We start from the raw sequence: 19,477 nt of genomic DNA on the forward strand, positions 1-19,477 counted from the left end.
CAAACTTCGCCTGTCGGACAACATCTTGCTACATAGTTTTCTTGCTTTCTTAGAGCTGGCGCACCGTCTCCTCTAAGCTTTCCATACTGCTCTGTTCTGGTTGAATTACCGGTATATATTCCCTCTTTGTGGTGAAAATTGAGGCCTCGGCCTGATTGTCCACCAGTAGGGTTGACCACTGCTCCGGCAACCTCTGCTCAGATATGCTGCGTCTTCTCGGCCTTCGTCTGATAACCGGGGGTAGAGAATAAAACAGTGGTTGTCCGTCAACTAGATCCTCAGATCGATTAAGTCGGCGACCTCTAGTCCAGAGTGCTTGGGGAATATCTACTGGGTCTGATGCAATCGTGCTAAACTACCTAGCAAAAAGATAAATAAAGCAATAAAGAAATAAACAACCAGACAAACGGACAACACAACAACTTAAATAAACATAACACACGGTTGCAACACCCTGTCAATAAGCTGAGTACACTGTTCTCAAACACTGATCATTTTTCCCCAAATCACTGTCCCCGAAGCCAAATTTGATACCTGCAGATAACTGATTTTCAAAATACTGGTGCCCGCTGGCCTGATGCCCAAACTTGCAAACTGATACGTGCAATCCTGTAGAGGCCAACTCTAAAGCACATAGCAGATAAGTGAGAGCCAAAACACCCCTATGTTGGGGTAGGGCTTCCCTGTCCTATTTTGTCAGGAGCTAGGGTTTCACTATGCACACAGTGGTTTCAAACAACCTATGATCGGGTAAGCAACCTGTCCTAGCTTGGAATTGTCACTATGGATTTCGGTATGCACTAGGTCGAATGGTCAAAAAGGGTGCCCCGGTAAAACCGGGGTTTGTGTTCCCATACAGTCAGAGCCCATAACCGGTCAGCCTTATGGTCATGCCTTGACAAGACAAGCCTCCGGCAAACCGTTCAGGAATGGCAGATGGCAAACACGGTGTCCTAGGCGCACTAAAGCACATGCAATGCAAAGAAACACATAAGTGAAATCAAAACAAGATATCACGAGTTCGAGTCAAGCTCACCAAATCCCCAGCAGAGTCGTCAGAAACTGTAGATGTCCCCGAACGTCCCGGGGGGGATCCCCGTTCTGTTCATTTTGGGCTCACTACAGTTCTGAACTCAATGTCACGGTCCTGTATCTAATCTCGCAGAGTACAATGCAAGACTGATGAATAATCAAAGAGTCCAAATCTGGAAAATCGTTTTTAAAAACAGATTTTTTTGAAAGAAGTGCCAAACATGGACTGCTTTGCCAGATACAGAGTCGCCACCTAAATATTTATTTTTGGGAGAATTTAGAAAACCCTGACTCGTTGCCTAAGGCCACGTGTCCGTCATCATCAAAGTTGCCTCAGCTCGAGAACTTGGGTACGATTGGGGAAGGTCAGCTATGAGCACCCCCGCTCGCCCGATCAAAGATCGGCCTCTACTAACCATGATATCAAGTATAGACTGGATCGCCTGAACTGGAACAAAACATTTCATGTTTGTTTTGAAAATGGTTTGTCACTCACAAGTAGGCTAAAATGCTGGTTTTCCCACCCTCGAGTGGGCTTAGAAAAGATAGTTTTGCCACTATCTAGTGGGCTTAAAACTCATAGTTAATGCGTTGTTCCAATTTAGATAATCCAACCTTCACCCACAGGCACTCAGGCAGATATATCACATAAGCACATAGCCTCATGGTAAGCATGCCATCATGGTAGTCACTCACACACATGCAAGGATGCTAAAACATAAATGCTTACCGAGTACTCCAAGCCAAAACCGAAACTAGTGAATTAATCAAATGCATGATCCTAGTTCATGTTAAGATGGCTAATGCAACACATGCTAGATGTAACTACAATAGGCTCAGCTATTTTAAGATGGCATATGATGATGCTACAACTAACATGTATTCAACTTGGAATTGAAATACAATGCAGTTAGTATGATGCGTCGAGCCTGGTGCATGCAAGACAAATGTATGGATGCACGCATGCATAGCATAAGGTATGCTAATTTAAATATGACCTAATACTAACCATTGAAAGAAGGTAAGTAAAAAGGAGAAAGAAGTGGGGGTTGGAAGACGTGCACACACTCACCCACACTTATTATAAATTCGCCCTTGCCCGGAGGGACAAAAAGAATAATACAGTTCAAATAATGAACCAACTATCCTAGCTAATTAATTATTACAGACCCTCTAATTGATTAACAAATTAATCACAAAAATGATTTAAATGTGAAGCTAAAGAGACTGCCGCAACTCTGCCTCGGAATGCGCGAATGATGCATGCTTGACTTGCCCCGCTCGGAAACTCGCTGCCATAGCACTGTTGCCTCTGTTTACACTGCCCTGCTCCTCTAAAAATTTGCGCAAGTCCCAATGATGCCTCTCTGAACATTGGGGAGCATCACCGACCAAGTGGCAACACCACTGACTAAAGAGAATGGTCATCGACCATCGGTTGAGCCATCGGCTAATTGTATTTGGTTGGTCGGCACTCCAAGTAGCCGGCCGGCTATTTCTTCCTGCAGAATCCTGCAGTTGACAGCAGCAGAGGACAAGCAATGTATGGCATGGAATTCTCAAGCAAATGTGAGCATGGCCACACTCCCAATCATGCAATGGACTTAAGGGAGCATGACCCTTGACCCTCGGGCCATCAATTATGCATTTTGATGCGTGTTTCGTCACTTTGAGTACGAACACACCACACCCCTCGTGCTTGGTTTGACACCCCAAACCAAGCAATGTAATGCATGTATACAAACATGGCTCAAGTTATGCAACATAAGGCTAAGATGCAAAACATGTCAAATGCAATGCAATCTATCATGCAAGCATGCAATGTCCAAACATGCAATGCAACTAGCTAAACAACATGCAAACATGCAAATGTAATGCAATGTAAGCATGGAACCAATACAATGTAACATGCCAAACATGCAAAGTATGCGAGGATGGACTTATACTAAAATGAGAAGGCCTCAGCCCTCTCCAAAACTGTGGCCAAGGATGGTGTAAATGGTGGACAAATGTTCATGCAAACATGCACAACAATGAGCCTAAGACTAAGGCACAAAAAAAAGGAGCATTCTACCACCACCGTCTTGACCACACATGGTATGAATTAAACAACCAAAAACAGAGTTTCAACATGCAAAATGAGCCCCCAAAACCCACTGATATGGCAGCCCCAAAGACTTAAACACTTAAGCATGCACAATGCTCATTTCAAGGCACAACAAAACAACTCTTCAAGGCATGAAAGGGATGATAAATGCAATCATACGAGCATGGGTTATGGACTGAAATAGCATGGGAAATGACTCCAAACCACTGAAACAACCCAACTCAAGCATGCTCATGGCTCACACCCTCAAGGCTCACAAGCCAAAATGCAAAGAGGCTATACCAAACATGGCAAATATGATCAAAACAACACCCAACAAGCCTCAAGCATGGTAAGATATGGCTAACAACTTCACAAAGTTAGGCCAAAACATGAGAGCATGGTAGGTTAAATGCATGATGCACTTCTAGGCCAAAGAGAGGAATGCAAAGCAAGTATATTAAACATGAAAGGGGCCATTAATCTGACCAAAAATAGAGGCATAATATGATCCAACAACACCCAAAAACCTCTGAAATGAAGCCAAGAACAACTAATCATGCATGCTACTCTTATGAGCCAAAAACAAGGACAAAAGAGAGACAAAGGGAGAGGGGTGTCCCTTCCCTATGCGAGACCTCAAAACCTCTTCTTTACCACTGAAAATCCATTGGATTTCAGTGGTAAGAAGGCCAATACACAAAGATAACCAAGGCTCAACAAAGAAAGCACAAAAAGGGCCAAACATAGCCTAAGAGGGAGAGGTCGACCCCCAATACAAAAACAGCCTTAATGAAGTATCTTAAGCATGCAAATACAAGACTTTTTTTAGCTATACACAAAGTCTAAGACAGTAAGCAAGATAGGCTAAAGACTAGTGCAAGATTGGAGAATATAAAGTAAACAATGTTACCCTTGAAGAACACTCCAAGAACAGCAAGCTCAACCTTCTTCTTCTAATTAAAACCGACCCAAAACTTTAAGAACAAACCCTCAAGCCCTCCCAAGTCGAAGTATGGTGTAATGCTATGTGTCTTAGTGCAAAACTAAGAAGAAAACACACCTTTAGGCTCTCAAACCCACACAAATGAAGAGAGAGAGAGAGAGGGAGATATAGAGAGAGAAAGTGTATATCAGAGATATATATATATATATGTATTTTGCTCTGGTTTTGCTGAACCAAAACAAAGGAAAAGGATGGGGCTCTTATATAGACCAACAAAAGTGTTAAGCTTCCAAGAGAAGCTAACAAAAGGGATCAAGGCTTCTTAAAGAAGCCAAGGCAAAGGGGCCAACGCTTCCTGAGGAAGCTGGGACAGGGTTCAAGCTTCTTAAGGAAGCTAAGACAAGGGTCCAAGCTTCCTCAAGAAGCTGGACCAAAAAGGTGCAAAAGGGGCAAAACAACCACACTCGTGCATGGGGAGAAGGGTCCGTGCATTCTAGCTTGCACAGCTAGCATGCATTATGCCTGTAAAAGGAAAAAAGGTGGTACCGGCCAGCAAAAGAGGCCATCGGCCAAACAGATGGTCGGCTGACCACACCAACGGCCGACCGTCCAATGGTGTATTTCACCAATGGCCGGTAGCAAGAATACACGGCCAGTGGCGTCAAGCCAAGGCTGATGGGGGTCAGGGGTAGCTAACAAGCTGCTCTCTACCCTCAGGTACAAAAACACACGAGTCCTTGGTGCAAAACCAAGCACAGAACAAGCAAGTCGAGAGATCCTGAGGCAAGGCGCGTAGCCGAGACCTCCAGGAACTCAAAACAAACACGTACAGGGATGATCACCGAGCGTTCAAACGGTGACGTCCAAGTCTTGAGGACGGTCAAAAATGGGGTGTCTACACCGACCACATTGAGTGCCGGCCAACTAAATATCTTTGGCCAAAAGCCATGCCAATGGTCGATGACCAATTTCCCCTGGCCAGTGGTGTTTTCTCTTGGTTAGTGACCTTCCACAGTGATCAAGAAGTGATTCTGGAGCATCATTGAGACTTGCAGAATTTTCAAGGGAGCAGAGCAGGGTAAACAGAGGCAGCTTGTGCATGGTGGTGGATTTCCAAGCGAAGCCAAGCACGCATGCATTGGACCCTCTTCCCGAGGCTGTTTTACTGCTTTATTAGCTTAGTTAATTTGCTGAACTAGCTAAGTGGTCTGTAACTATTTAATTAGCTTGTTAGTTAGTTAAATTAGTATTATTCTTTTGGTCCCTCCGAGAGAGGGCGAGTTGTGTAATAAGCGTTCGTGTGTGTGGTGCATGTCTTCCAACCCCACGTCTTTCTCCCTTTTACTTACCTGCTTTGATGGTTAGTATCAGGACATGTTTTGATTAGCATCCTTATGCTATGCATGTATGCATACATTCATCAGTATTGCATGTACCGGGCTCGGCACATCATACTAATTGCATAGTATTTCAAATCTAACATGAATACATGTTATCTGTTGCATTTCACATGTCATCCATAGATTAGTCGAGCCTATTCTAGTTGCATTTTGCCTGCGATGCATTAGCCATCTTAACATGGACTTGGATCATACATTTGATTACTAACATGCTCCTTGTTTTGGCTTGGAGTACTAGGTGAGTGTTTATGCTTTAGCATCTCGCATGAGTGTGAATGTTAACATGAAAACATGCTTACCATGAGGCTATTTGCTTATGTGATTTACTGCCTGAATGCCTGTGGGTGAAGGTTGGATTGTTTGAATTAGAATAATTCATTGAAATCCGTATTTTAGCCTACTTACGAGTAGCAAACCTCAAATCATTTCCAAACAATGGATATGCGATGCTCTGTTCCAAATTAGGCAATCTAGTCTATACTTTTGTGTTGTGCATGTCACATAGTAATTCTAGGCTAATAACCGGAATAAGAATGCATAATATTTTCAAAACTAGATATCATGGTTAGTAGAGGCTGATCTTTGATCGGGCGAGCGAGGGTGCTCATAGCTGACCTTCCCCAATCGTACCCAAGTTCCCGAGCCGAGGCAACTTTGGTGATGACGGACACGTGGCCTTAGGCACGAGTCCAGGTTTCCTAAATTCCCCCAAAATAAAATATTTAGGTGGCGACTCTGTATCTGGCAAAGCAGTCCATGTTTGGCACTTCTTTCAAAAAAATCTGTTTTCAAAAATGATTTGCCGGATTTGGACTCTTTGATGATTCATCGGCCTTGCATTGCATCCTGCGAGATTAGATACAGGACCGTGACTTTTGAGTCCTGAGCTATAGTGAGCCCGTACGAACAAAACGGGGGATTCCCTCCCGGGACGTTCGGGGACGTCTACAACAGCTAGCTCGTTATGCCACAGCATGGAGGACGAGAGAGCTTCTGGCCCCCGCTCCCACTTTCAGTTGCACCCTCTCTGACGAGTGCATAGCTTGGCTTGATAAGGAGGTGCAGGTTGGGCCTACTTTGGCATCAGAGGCTTCTAGCAGCTCTGGAAGGGGGCGCAGGAACACCTGATTATGCCCCGAATTTATTTGCTTTAATCCGTACTTTCAAGTTTTCTTTATGAATGTAATAAAAAGCAACTTCAAATTGTATTCAAGAGTAGGAGAACTCTGTACTGAAATCAATGTAATTGAAGGTTGTGGGTACTGAAAATTTTTCGTTTGGTCCAAAAATGGTCTAAGTCGTAAAAAGATTAATTCTCAACTTTTATTAAAACTTTTCAAAACCATTTTCGATATGGATCATAACTGGACATGCCCGAGATCTATCACTGAGATGTACAACCCCTGATTCCAGCAACTGGAAAGTTGCCCCTAGTCTGAATAGCACTGCACTGGAGATCGCAACCGAGCTCTTGAATGCAGAATAGACAAAGATGACCAACATGATCACACGGACAAAGTTGATCGGGGAAATGTTTATGGCTGGACTTTAGAAATGAAGTTGCCTACACATCCCGAAGATGGGAATCAAGCCTTACGTAGTTCGGCTCGGGTTCACTCTTGTATTAACACTCTCCTTTTGCGCTCTAACTTTTGCCAAGGCCGCCCTTTCTAGGTTTTCAACCTTGCGAGCTCAGTTTTTATCATTTCAAATTTTTCATGCTCTAACTTTTGCCTAGGCCGCCCTTTCAGGTTTTCGGCCTAGCGAGCCACTCAGGGAAAGTATTTCTTCAACTTGTCCATGTTGATTGGCTGGGAGAACTCTAGGCCATCTAGGTCTATCAGAACGACAGCTCCACCCGACCAGATTGATTTGATGATGTAAGGGCCAGTTCAATTAGGTCTGAACTTGCCTCTAGGGTCGTAGATGGGAGCTCAGTTGTCTTTGAGCACTAGATCCCTATCTCTCAAATTCCTAGACTTAACCTTCTATTTAAAAGCCCTGACAATTCTTCGTTGATAACCCCGGACATGATACAGTGCTTTCAGCTTTCTTTTATCAAAGAGCATGAGTTCTTCGAACCTGCTTTGCTACCAATCTGCCTCAGCTATCTGACACTCAGCCAATACCCGTAATGACGGAACCTTAACTTCGATAGGCAGAACAACCTCTATCCCAAAAACCAAGGAATACAGAGTTGCTGTAGTAGAAGTTCGAATTGAAGTCCGGTAGCCCCAAAGAGCAAAATGGCAGCTTATCTGGCCAGTCCCTGTAGGTTTCCACCATCTTCTGCAGAATGTGCTTGATGTTCTCGTTGGTGGCCTCAACTACTCCGTAGGTTTGTGGCCGATATGTAGATGACTTATGAAAAGCCACGTTGTACTTCTCCAACAAGTCGATCACCTCCTTCTTGAAGTGGGAATCATTATCCGAAATAATCTCATTCGGGACCCCGTAGCGACAGATGATGTTGTTTCTAATAAACTTAGCAACATGCAATGGCTTCAACACCACATAAGATTGGGCCTCAACCCACTTCGTAAAGTAGTCTATCGCTACCAAAATGTACTCATACCCGTTGGACCCCTTTGGAGTGACAGCCCCGATTACATCAATCCCCCAGACTGAAAACGGCCATGGCGAAGTCATATTGTACAGCTTCGACGGCGGAATGTTCATGCGGTTCGCATGGATCTGACATTCATGGCATCGCCGAACAAAGCCAATACAATCCTCCTCTATGGTTGAACAGTAATAACCCTGTCTAAGGATATTCTAGGCTAGCATCATCCTACTCATGTGCGCTCTGCACTCTCCTCCATGGATGGCCCTCATCAGGCGCTTGGACTCTTCAGCATCAACACACAACTTATGCATCCCGAGATGACCCCTCTTGTACAGTTTACCCCTGCAGACTATGACCTGAGCAACCATTCTTCGAATTGCCCTCTTATGTTTGGCATTTGCCCCTGGTGGATACGTCTCTTTTTCCAAGAAGTTCCAGATGTCGTAATACCAGGGATTCTCATCTTGTACCTCATCTATGGCAGTAATCAGCTCGTAGGCCGGCGTGAATTTTTGTTCAATGATGATCGGACGCATCCGGACTCCGAAAGGAATGTCTATTATAGAAGATAGAGTTGCTAATGAATCAGCGAACCTGTTGTTCTCTCTTAAAAGATGGGTGAAATTCAGTTTCTCAAATCGAGGAATCAGAACGTCCAGGGTTTGGTGATAAATTCTCGTATTTTCTTCTTTAACTTTCCAATCTCCTTTAGCTTGAGATACAACAAGGTTCGAGTCCCGGATGACATCCAATCATTTTGCCCCTAGTTCCAGGGCGGCTTCTAATCCAACAATACATGCCTCGTGTTCTGCCTCATTGTTCGACACTTTGAACCGAAGTTTGAATGCTAAGGGTATAAGGGAATTGTCGAGCGCTATCAGCAACACCCCTATCCCATACCCGTATTGGTTTGATGCTCCGTCAAAGTACATCGTCCAAGTCTCTTCTTCGACATGCAGAATGGCCTTGTCTGGGAATAGGTACTCAACTGCTTCATCCCCTTCAACTGGGTGATCGGCTAGGAACTCTGCTACTACTCTCCCTTTCACTGACTTACGCGTCACGTACTTTAGATCGAATTCGGAAAGAAAAAGCAACCAACGGGCTAGCCTACCCGTAAGTGTCAGTTTCTCGAAGAGATATTTGATAGGATCTAATCTCAAAACCAGTATCACAGAGTGAGCTAACAGGTAATGCCTCAGCTTCCTGGTAGCCTATACCAAGGCCAGACAAGCCTTCTCCAGCGGAGTGTAGCGGGTCTCATAATCTAATATTTTCTTGCTCAGGTAGTAGATAGCCTTCTCCACTTTGTCCTCAGACTCCTGTGCAAGCATGCAGCCTATTGTAGTTTCAGTCACTGAAAGATACAGAATCAACGGGTTTCCCCAACTCAGGCGGTGATAACACAGGTAGGTTCTGTAAATATTGCTTGATCTCCTCGAAAGCTACTTGGCATCGCCCGTCCCATTGGAACTTCTTTCCTTTCTTCAGGAGACCAAAGAGTGGTTCACAAGTCAAGGTTAATTTTGTAATAAACCGTCTTATGAATTGCACTTTACCTAGAAAGCCTCGCACATCCTTTTTGGTCCTTGGTGGTATCATTTCTAAGATGGCCTTGATTTTGGAAGGGTCGACTTCGATGCCCCTCTGTGTGATCAAGAACCCCAGCATTTTCCCTGATGTAACACCAAATGTACACTTTTGAGGATTCAGCCGCAACTAATGTTCTCTGATCCGTTGGAAGAATTTCTGCAAGGCGGTGTAATGGCCCTCTTTTTCCTTAGACTTGACAATCATGTCGTCCACATACACCTCAACCTCTTTACGGATCATGTCATGCAAAATTGTGGTCGCAGCCCGTTGATACGTAGCCCCAACATTCTTCAGCCCAAACGGCATCACCCTATAACAATAGGTTCCCCACGGGGTGGTAAAAGTAGTCTTCTCTCGGTCTTCGGGTGCCATCAAAATCTGATTGTAGCCTAAAAACCCATCCATGAATAAGAGCAACGCATGCCCAGCAGTGAAGTCCACTAATTTGTCGATATGCGGCAGAGAAAAGTTGTCCTTCGAACTGGCTTTATTCAAATCCCTGAAGTCCACACATACCCGAATTATGCCGTCTTTCTTCGATACCAGAACTATATTGGCTGACCAAGTAGGGTATTTGGATACCAACAGGAACCCTACATCAATTTGCTTGGTGACCTCTTCTTTAATCTTTAGAGCCCAGTCCGGGCAGATCCTTCGGAGCTTCTGCTTAATAGGTCGGGCCTCTGGATCAAGAGGGATTTGGTGCTGTACAATCTCAGGATCAATTCCAGGCATGTCTTCATAGGACCACGCGAAAACATCTTTGAAATCTTTTAACAAAGCGACTAAGCGCTCGCGCTCCTCCGAAGACAACGTGGACCCGATCTGGACCAGCCGCGGTGATTTCTCAGGATCAATCCAGTACCGACATTAATTGTGGTGATTTCATCAACCAAGGGTTTAACAAACCTCTCCTACTCTTGATCAAGCAAATATTGCAAAACCGGAGGAGTTTCTTCCCCGTCGTTTTCATCAAAATTTTGAAAATCCTTATTAATGCAATAAATTAATGGCACAAAAAAGTACTCGGAAGCCACAGTCGTACCATTCTCATTAATCACTTCCAAATCGCCTGATTCCTCTGTTACAACAGACTCAAAGGAAAAAGAAAAAGACGACCTGGACAGGACTATGGCATCCGAGTTGTCACCCCCAAGAATACCGGACTCAGACTCAGACGAGCTAGAACCTGATTCCGACTCCACAGACTCAGTGGAATCAAATTCCGGCTCACTACCTGACCCGATACTGCTCGATAAAAAGCCCTCCTCGTATTGCCAGACGATGGAGGGTGCGATGGATACATCTAGAATGCTCGAAAATGGGCTCACAGCCGCTTCATTCCCAATCATGGACACTGAGAGGTCATCCCCCAAGCACTCTTGTATGATCTGGAGATCTGAGAGTAAACAAGCCAGTGTTACCCCCATTTCAATCTCGGTGCTCTCGGAACCCTCTTCCTTGCACTGCTCAGCCTCAGTTGGTGGGTCTGTCTGCTCCTCGGCAACATCATCCCCAAACAACTGCAAGTCAAAGAAGATCTCAAATCTCGGTAAGCGCCGCCTATCTGCATTCATCCATGGCTCTAGGAAACCGCAGAACGGGAAGTCTTCCCCCTCCCGGACAAAGCGTCCATTCAGGGTACCCTGGATAGGTCGGTACATCAACTCATAATACTTCACAGCTTGTTTTTCTCTGGCTCTTCCGGCCATCTCTTTTCCTTTCCTCACCCAGTCCTCCTTGGTAGGCAGATAACCTAAACCAAAGGTATGTGGGTTATGCGGCACTTCGGCCGATACTTCAATGCCTTTCCGACCACTGCGCCGTAATCCCATCCCGGGGATATACTGAAGCTTGTTCATAAAGTAGACTGATTATGCGCTGACGTATAGCCTATCATCAATAGCTAGAATGTTCTGTACAACCCGGGCCTCGGCTTGGGTGAACCCTGACAAAAACACATCCTCCGTGCCATGCTCAACATCCAGAACTGGTGTAGAAACCTCTGGCGGCGGATGGATTGAAGAATTCCCAAAGACAATGGCCACCCCCTTCCCGTGGGGGTATTTGAGCATTTGGTGCAGGGTAGAAAAGACAGCCTTCACCTGGTGTAGCCACGGCCACCCCAGGAGTAGATTGAAGGTTGCGGGAACGTCCAAGACATGAAAGTCAATATCATGTTGTCTTGGACCAACCTTAGTCCAAATCTATACAATCCCCATCACCTCTCGGCTAGTATTATCATAGGCCTTTATCACCTGGGCTGTAGGAACAAAATCCACGGGCTTCAACCCGATAGCATATGCCGTCCTCGACAAGCACACATTGATAGTAGATCTTGTGTCAACAAGGACCACCTGTACCCATTTGTCCCTACACTCGACAGAGATATAGAGTGGTTTGTTATGGTTTGAGCCCTCAGGTGGCGGTTCTTTGTCAGTGAAGGTCAACGTCGGGGAAGCTCCTCCCGGAAAAACCAACCCTACCAACTGTTCAGGCGTGGTATCGATTGAAAGTTTGGCCTTGTCCATTGTAGAAAGGACAGCTTGTCTATGAACTCTTGAGGCCATAAGCAGTCCCCAGATGGAGATGTCTGCTTGGATTTTCTTAAGCTGTTTCAGTATAGCCTTCTCCTCAAGTAGTTTTTCTTTCTGCTTCTCTACCTCTTTGTCCCTTCCAGACGCCTCTAGTTGATCCAAGTGCGGGGGCTTGAAATACCGCCCACTCCTGGTCAAGTGGTCAACTTCTCCAACGTACCAGGTATCATTAGGTTGGTTCCGCCCCTAATCTTCATCGGTGTGGGCAAGACATAAGTCATCGTCTTCCCACCACATACCATCGACAACTGACAGACAGCTGTCCGGCTCAGTAGCAACTGTTCTTGTGCTCACAGTACATTTGGTGCGCACAACACGTTCCATTCCCTCAGGGGCTTTGGCCTTTCTAGCCCTTTCCAAATCTTCAATCTTTTCTTGCTCAAACTGCTTCAGTGCAGCCTGGTGTTTAGTATCTTCCGTACTCAAACTGCCCATATTCTAAGCAAAATTCTTTACACCAGTGCTCTCCGGCAGTTGCTCCTGATTCCCGGCCATTCCGGCCACTGATGATGTCCCAGTTCCTGATTGCCCCTGTTCTAGCTGAGGTTGTTCAACGACATCCGGTTGGTCACTAAGCCACTCTGTATTCTCTACTGACCCCTCCAAATCGAACCAGTTGACAGTCACGTCCCCCGGATCCTGTTCATTGAAGAATTACAGATTTGCGATATCCTCTTCTAGCCCTGCTAGGTCATCTAGCCCCTGATTAGGTCCATCCTCCCGGACCACACAGACCTCTGCCCCAACTGGCAACTCTATCCTTGGCTTAATCTGGCCCGTTGATGTGATGTAACCACTCGGGTTGTATATGAAGCTCGTAGACCCCTCAGGCTCTGACTGATCATTCCCATATGCCCCCACAGTCGACCCAATTCTATCTTCGATAGTCACCACCATCGGTTTGAGTTGGGTTAGGGAGATGCTCAACATGGTCAAATTCGTGCTTTTAGGAATGAACACCTCCGGCTTGGATAGGTGGGAAGGTGTGATGTATATGCTCAGGTCATATGGAATGACCGAGGTTCAGATCAGGTTGATACGTTTGGGAGGTGGAGCTTGGTTATGTGGTGGGAGTGGGTTGGTGGTGACGTTCGGCTTCTCTGGAGGCACGATCACCCTATTGTCAACGAGATCCTGGATCTCATGACGCAGTCTATAGCACTGGTCAGTGTCATGACCATGCTGTTGGTGAAAGGCGCAGTATTTGGCTGGGTTGTGGGAAGCAGGAAGTTTGTCTGGTAGTGGTCGCGGCTCTAGGGGCTTCAAATGCCCTTTCCTAATTAAAACCCCTAGAGCTTTGGACAAGAGCATGTATAGTGAAGTAAAGGTTCTTTGGCCTCAGGGTGGGTATCTAGCTATTTGTGAGCTACTTCTGGACACACCAGTGAAGGGGGTAGCTGTAAGTGTTCTTGGAGTGGTGGTGGTGGTGACCATGCCCACATCTGAAGTCCTGGCCGATACAGCACTACTCGTGCCTGCATCGCACCGCGATTGAATGCCCTCTTGGGCTGCTCTCTCTCATGGTCAATCAGACCTTGCTTCATGGCATCCTTGATCCGCACCCCAATCTCATGTAGATCCGCAAAGGTAGAAAGTGGGAGGACGATCATCTTTTGCATAAGCTTGGGCTGGAGGTTGCGCACAACCATCTGTATCTGATCTTTGTCAACTAGCCTGATGGTCATCATCGAGGCTTTGGCCCTCCAACGGGTTACGAAGTCAAAGAAGCTCTCCTTCAGCTCTTGCCTCGTCGTCTCGAGATCACGAGTTGTGATCTCGATCTGCGTGTTATAAGAGTATTGAGCTACAAAGGCCTCAGCCATCTCTTCCCAACTTCTCTTGACAGAGTCCTCCAGCTTTACATAGCAAATAGCCACAACACCCGACAGGGTCCGGCCGAAAAGGGAAAGCTTTTACAATCTGGAGAGGCACATCGGCCTTAGGATATCTGAGAACAACCGCAGGTGCACCATATGGTCCCTAGAACCGTCGAACCGGTCGATATATGGCATCTTAAACTGGTCCGACAAAGTCACCGCCGAATTGGTATATCCATCCTCTATATCCGAAATGGAATGAGCTCCTTGAGCCTTTGTGAATAGCTTTCTAACTTGCTCACTTTCAACGCTGTTGGATCCACCTCAAATTCAAATGGTGTATCCACTAGATTAGAGGGTGCTTTGGACAGCTGAGGTAGAATTGGGGGTGGAGCTGGCCCCGTTGGTATATCCATATTGTCCTGGACGTTCACCGTCTCCCTGAGTGTTGGAACTCTTAGTGGGGGTGGGGGTGGATGTGGATACGAAGCAGATGCTCCGACTTGCTGTGGTTGTGGTTGTGGTTGCTGTTGTTTTTGAAGTCTGGCGATTAACTCTGCTTGTTGAGCCACAATTTCTACTTGACGAGTGGCAACCTTTGCCTGGCGGGCAGCATCCCGCTGCATGGCCTGCATATTCTCTTGGAACTGACGCATCATCTCTTCCATTTCAACTGTAAAATGCGTATCTAACTGAATCGGTGTATGTTCTTTCAATGCGATAGAAACAGAAACCTCTGCCCACTGATCTGGTAACTGCTATACTGATGAACTGCGCCTAACTGACCTCCGTCTAGTAACTGGGGGTAAGGAATGGAACACTGGTTGTCCGTCTATCAGATCCACAAATCGATGAAGTCTCCGATCTCTAATCCAAAGTGCTTGGGAAATATCTGCCTAGTCAGAAGCAATTGTGCTAAACTACCTTGCAAAAAGATAAATAAAGCATAATAAGGAAACATACAACCAAAAAAATGAACAGCATAACAGCTTAAATAAACACAACACACAATTGATATTTGTTAGTTGAAACACACTTTTCTCAATACTGATCACTGTTCCCAAATCACTGCCCCAGATCTTATACCCTCAGGTAAAACTGATTCTTCAAATACTGATGCCCCCAAGCCTGATACCCAGACTTGTAAATTAATACATGCATTCCCTGTAGAGACACACTCTAAAAGCACATAACAAGCAAGTGAGAGCCAAAACACCCCTATGGAGGGGTAGGGTTTCCCTGTCCTAGTTTCGTTAAGAACTAGGGTTTCACTATGCACACAGCGGTTTCAAACAACCTACAATCAGGTAAGCAACCTGTCCTAGTTTGGAATGGTCACTACGGATTCTGATATGCACTAGGTCAAATGGTCAAAATAATGAGAAAAGAGAAAAGAGAATGACAAGAGACCATCCCAACGCATGCAACAAAATAATGAATGGAAGCTAAGAAAATGACAAGACAAAAATAAAGGAAGCTCCAGCGAGAATAGGGAGGGTCTCTCCCTCTTATACATCAAAATCAATATAAGCTACCCAAATCCATGAGAAATGGTGATAAAAGGGGAGATCCAACCCATTCTCATAGAGGAAGCCATATCTGGGCTTCCATCATTAAAGCTAGCAAAAATGATAAGACCGAGAAAAACTCTAATGAGAGAAAGGAGATTCTCATCTTAAATCCATGTAAGATACGTTCGGGAAGAAAGAAACTTTCCCTTCTCATAAAGGAAACCATGCTTGGGTCGGCTTGGCCACAGCCGCTATACAAGCCTCCACTAAGTACAGAAAGAGGGGAGAGAGAGAGAAATCAACTAAGCTAGCAACAATTCTAGCCAACAATCCCAACAAATCTCCAAAATAGAAGAAAAAGAGTAGAGATAGACTTGAAATTGAAATGGAAGTAGGGATTACCTCTTGAATAGCAGAGAAAGAGCTCAAGTTGATCATAAGCTCTAACCTAAGCTACCTCTGATCAATAGATGTCTTCTAACTCCAAACCATCCAAGCAAAGATAGGTAGAAAGTTGTCCAAAAATTCTCACCAGACTCTCTTTTTACGGTTTAAGTATTGATTAGAGAGGATTAGGAGTAATGATTAAATTTTTTTTACCTAACTCTAGAAAATCTAGAACCCCCTTCCCTTAAAATGAGAGGTGATTTTATAAGCATTTGGGACTTGGAATATGCCTCTAGATCCCATGGATCCGGATGGAATATTCTAGGATTCTTTGGACACCTCACAAGAAAACTATTTGGCAGACGCCAAAACAGCATGCGCCAAACAAAACTTATTCGATCGGTATAGAGTAGCCCAGTGTATCTCCTTAGAAATTTTCCCGATAGAGCTGAAAAATAGCCGAAGACGCGTCAACGTATCAAAATTGTTCAACGCGTTGCCTGAACAATGTTTGGTAGGGTAAAAAAGGATCCGAGCACACTTCCACAAGCCAAAAAATTTTGGCACGTCACAGAAAAGATGTCCGGCCAAGCAAAACTTATCCGATTGGTTTTCTTGAAAAGTTTTCCATATTTTCCCATTCATTCCAGCTTTCTAAGCTATCTATTTTGGGAAAGCGAATCAAAACATTTTCGAAAACACATTGCCTATATTTGCTAAAATGAATGAAAATGTACCAATTGTTTGACAACCCCATCACATATTATGTTTTTAATTCCTTAATTGTGCATGTGGTTATGTGCTAATAGGGATGGCAACGGGCCAGGGCAAGGTCGGGGATCACACTTCCTATCCCCCATCCCTGATGGTGAAAATTTCCCCGACGCCGATCCCGATCCTCGACGGGGAACCTATCCCCGCTCCCACCCCTACCCCCGCCCCTGCTCCCTAACAGGGATCGGGTTTCCCCGACCTCGAACATTCACTAGCCAAAAAAAAAGAAACCAAAAACAAAAAAAATAGCAACACCAACAATACCAGCTTGCCTCTTTTCTAAATGGTTTAATTGATATGCTTTTACAAACAATATGTAATTCAAGTCAAAGACCTCAGAATACAAATCCCAAAATGACAAGCTAATGGAATTTGATATAAATCATAATCACATGGATGCAATAAATCGACCAGATCACATGGTTGACATAAAAATTAAAAAGCCTTTCCCAACCCGATCTGGGTAATAAAAAAGATTCTTAAATTTTCTTTTACTTTCCCTCTATTTTGTCAACACCCAAACGGAAACTAAAGCTCACACAAACTTTTAACAAGAACTCTACATATGTTTATGGATTAACACACAAACACAAACACAACCTGAGGGCTGTTGTGGGTGTCCAAGTCGCAGTTGTGGCCGAGGAGGAGGTTGTTGGTGGCCTCTCTCCCTTCACCTTTGATATGAATCCGCCATTGACAACCACACACTTAAGCTCAGAGATTCAGAACTATCGATTTCACTATTGCACAAGAGGTATCAAGTTCGAACCCTAACAGAGTAAGTAAAGATCTATAGGAGGATGAAGGTTGCAGATCGTTGCAGATCTGAGTTCACTTTCGCCAAGATCGAAAACCCTAACCACAACTCTTGGTCACCGAAGACAGCGAAGGATGAGTGAGATCAACAGTGATGGGAGGAGGGAGAGGAAGACAGTAGAGGAGAAGAGAGAGGAGGACATCGGATGGAGGGAGATCGGCGGTGATGGGAGGGATTTAGAGAGAGAGAGAGAGAGAGATAAGAGGCGTTCAGTTGTGTTTGTGTGAGTGTGAACTCTATTTTACGATTTGGTTTATATATATAGGGGTATAATAATAATTTTACATCAGGGAAAACGTGGATGGGGACAGGGCCAAGGAACGTATCACCGTCGCAGCCCAAAATTTGTTGGGCATTCATTTTCGAATACCGTCCCCAGCCCATCGAGGGTATTTTTCAGGAAAAGAACATTCTAATCGGGGTCGAGGGGCCAGGTCCCTATCAGGCTGGGTTCAAATTGCCATCCTTATGTGCTAAGTGTGAACTTGAACGATAATTATGTCATTAATGTGGTTTTGACTACATATCTATTGATCATAGGAAAATTTGTTATGATTTCTGATATGATTTGAAAATTGAAAGCCTTAATTGCATCAGAAACAAAAATTGGTTAGTTTATTATGATCGACATAATTTTTAGAATCTACTAGAAATTTTGATTAAAATTTGATTTAGTTCAAAAAAACTAAGTTTTAATTAATTAAACTTAAACCTAATTATTTACATAATCCTTCATTACTGATAATTAAGCTAATTAGTATATCTCTGTTGGTGATGAGCTCAACTCATCTTTTGAGCTCAAACTTTGCTGAGATATATTCTAGAGAGAGAGGGAGAGTTCATTTAGAGAGAGATGAAGAGTTCATTTAGAGAGAGAGAGAGAGAGAGAGGCTCAAACTTGAAAAATTTTGCTTAAGGGTTAGAGAATTTGGTTGAACAACTCTAGTTCTTGCTAGAATTAGTGTTCTTGAAGATTATAGGTAAGTGTTTATACCTTAATTCATGAGTTAAATATGTGAATTCAAGAGGATTATCTATTCAAATGTAAGAATTGAGCTTAGAATGAAGAATTGAGGTAAATTCATACATGCATGCATAATTTGATAGAGTTTCATAAGTTTGAACATGATTCATATCATCTATGTTGAAATTAGAGGATGTATCATACATGGATTTATAATTCATAAGGTTCTGAAGTTGAATTTCATGTTTTTTGAAGCTTTGGAATAGAATGTGAAATTAAAATCAACAAGCATGGACATTTGGATTTCATTTTGAAGAATTCTTGAAGTTTTGAGCTTTAATTTTGCAAATTGGTTTTTGTATTCATGTTCTTGGAAGAATTTCTAAGTGTTTTTCAAGGTTTTGTCAAGCCATGAAAGAAGTTGATTTGAGGATACAAGCTTTGAAGCTCAACTCTATTATGGAATTTCCAGAATTCTGCCTCACCATTCGAATGAACAATCTATCACTCGAGTGCACATTCCTTGCATCCAGCATTTTTGCAAACATTTGCAGTTGGCTCGATCGACAAAGTCACCGCTCGAGCGACCGCCTTTTATTTTGCACCTTGGCTTGAGCGAACATTGAGCCTAGATTCGAACCATCCATTACTTTTTCAAACCTAGCGGACCGCTCGAGCAACCAATGTGAGCTCAAGCAAACTGTCCTATTTTAGCATGTTTTGAAAAGCCATGTTTTACTCATTTTTGCATTCTCATTTCCTTTTAGGCATTCTTAGGCATGAATTGAACATCCTAAATGAATTAAAGGGTTAGAATGAAGCCTAAGAGAATTGAATAAGTTAAAGAACAATCCAGTTAAGCAATATAATTCAACATGTGTATATTGATGAATTGTGTATGATCATTCGCGAGAACGAATCAACAACTGAGTCACTGTGAGTAATGTCTTACTAAAGATATTTTCATAATTACTCTATTTTTTGTAT

The sequence above is a fragment of the Camellia sinensis genome, chromosome 4, assembly GCF_055761805.1.
Source record: "Camellia sinensis isolate YWXY chromosome 4, ASM5576180v1, whole genome shotgun sequence".
NCBI lineage: Eukaryota > Viridiplantae > Streptophyta > Magnoliopsida > Ericales > Theaceae > Camellia > Camellia sinensis.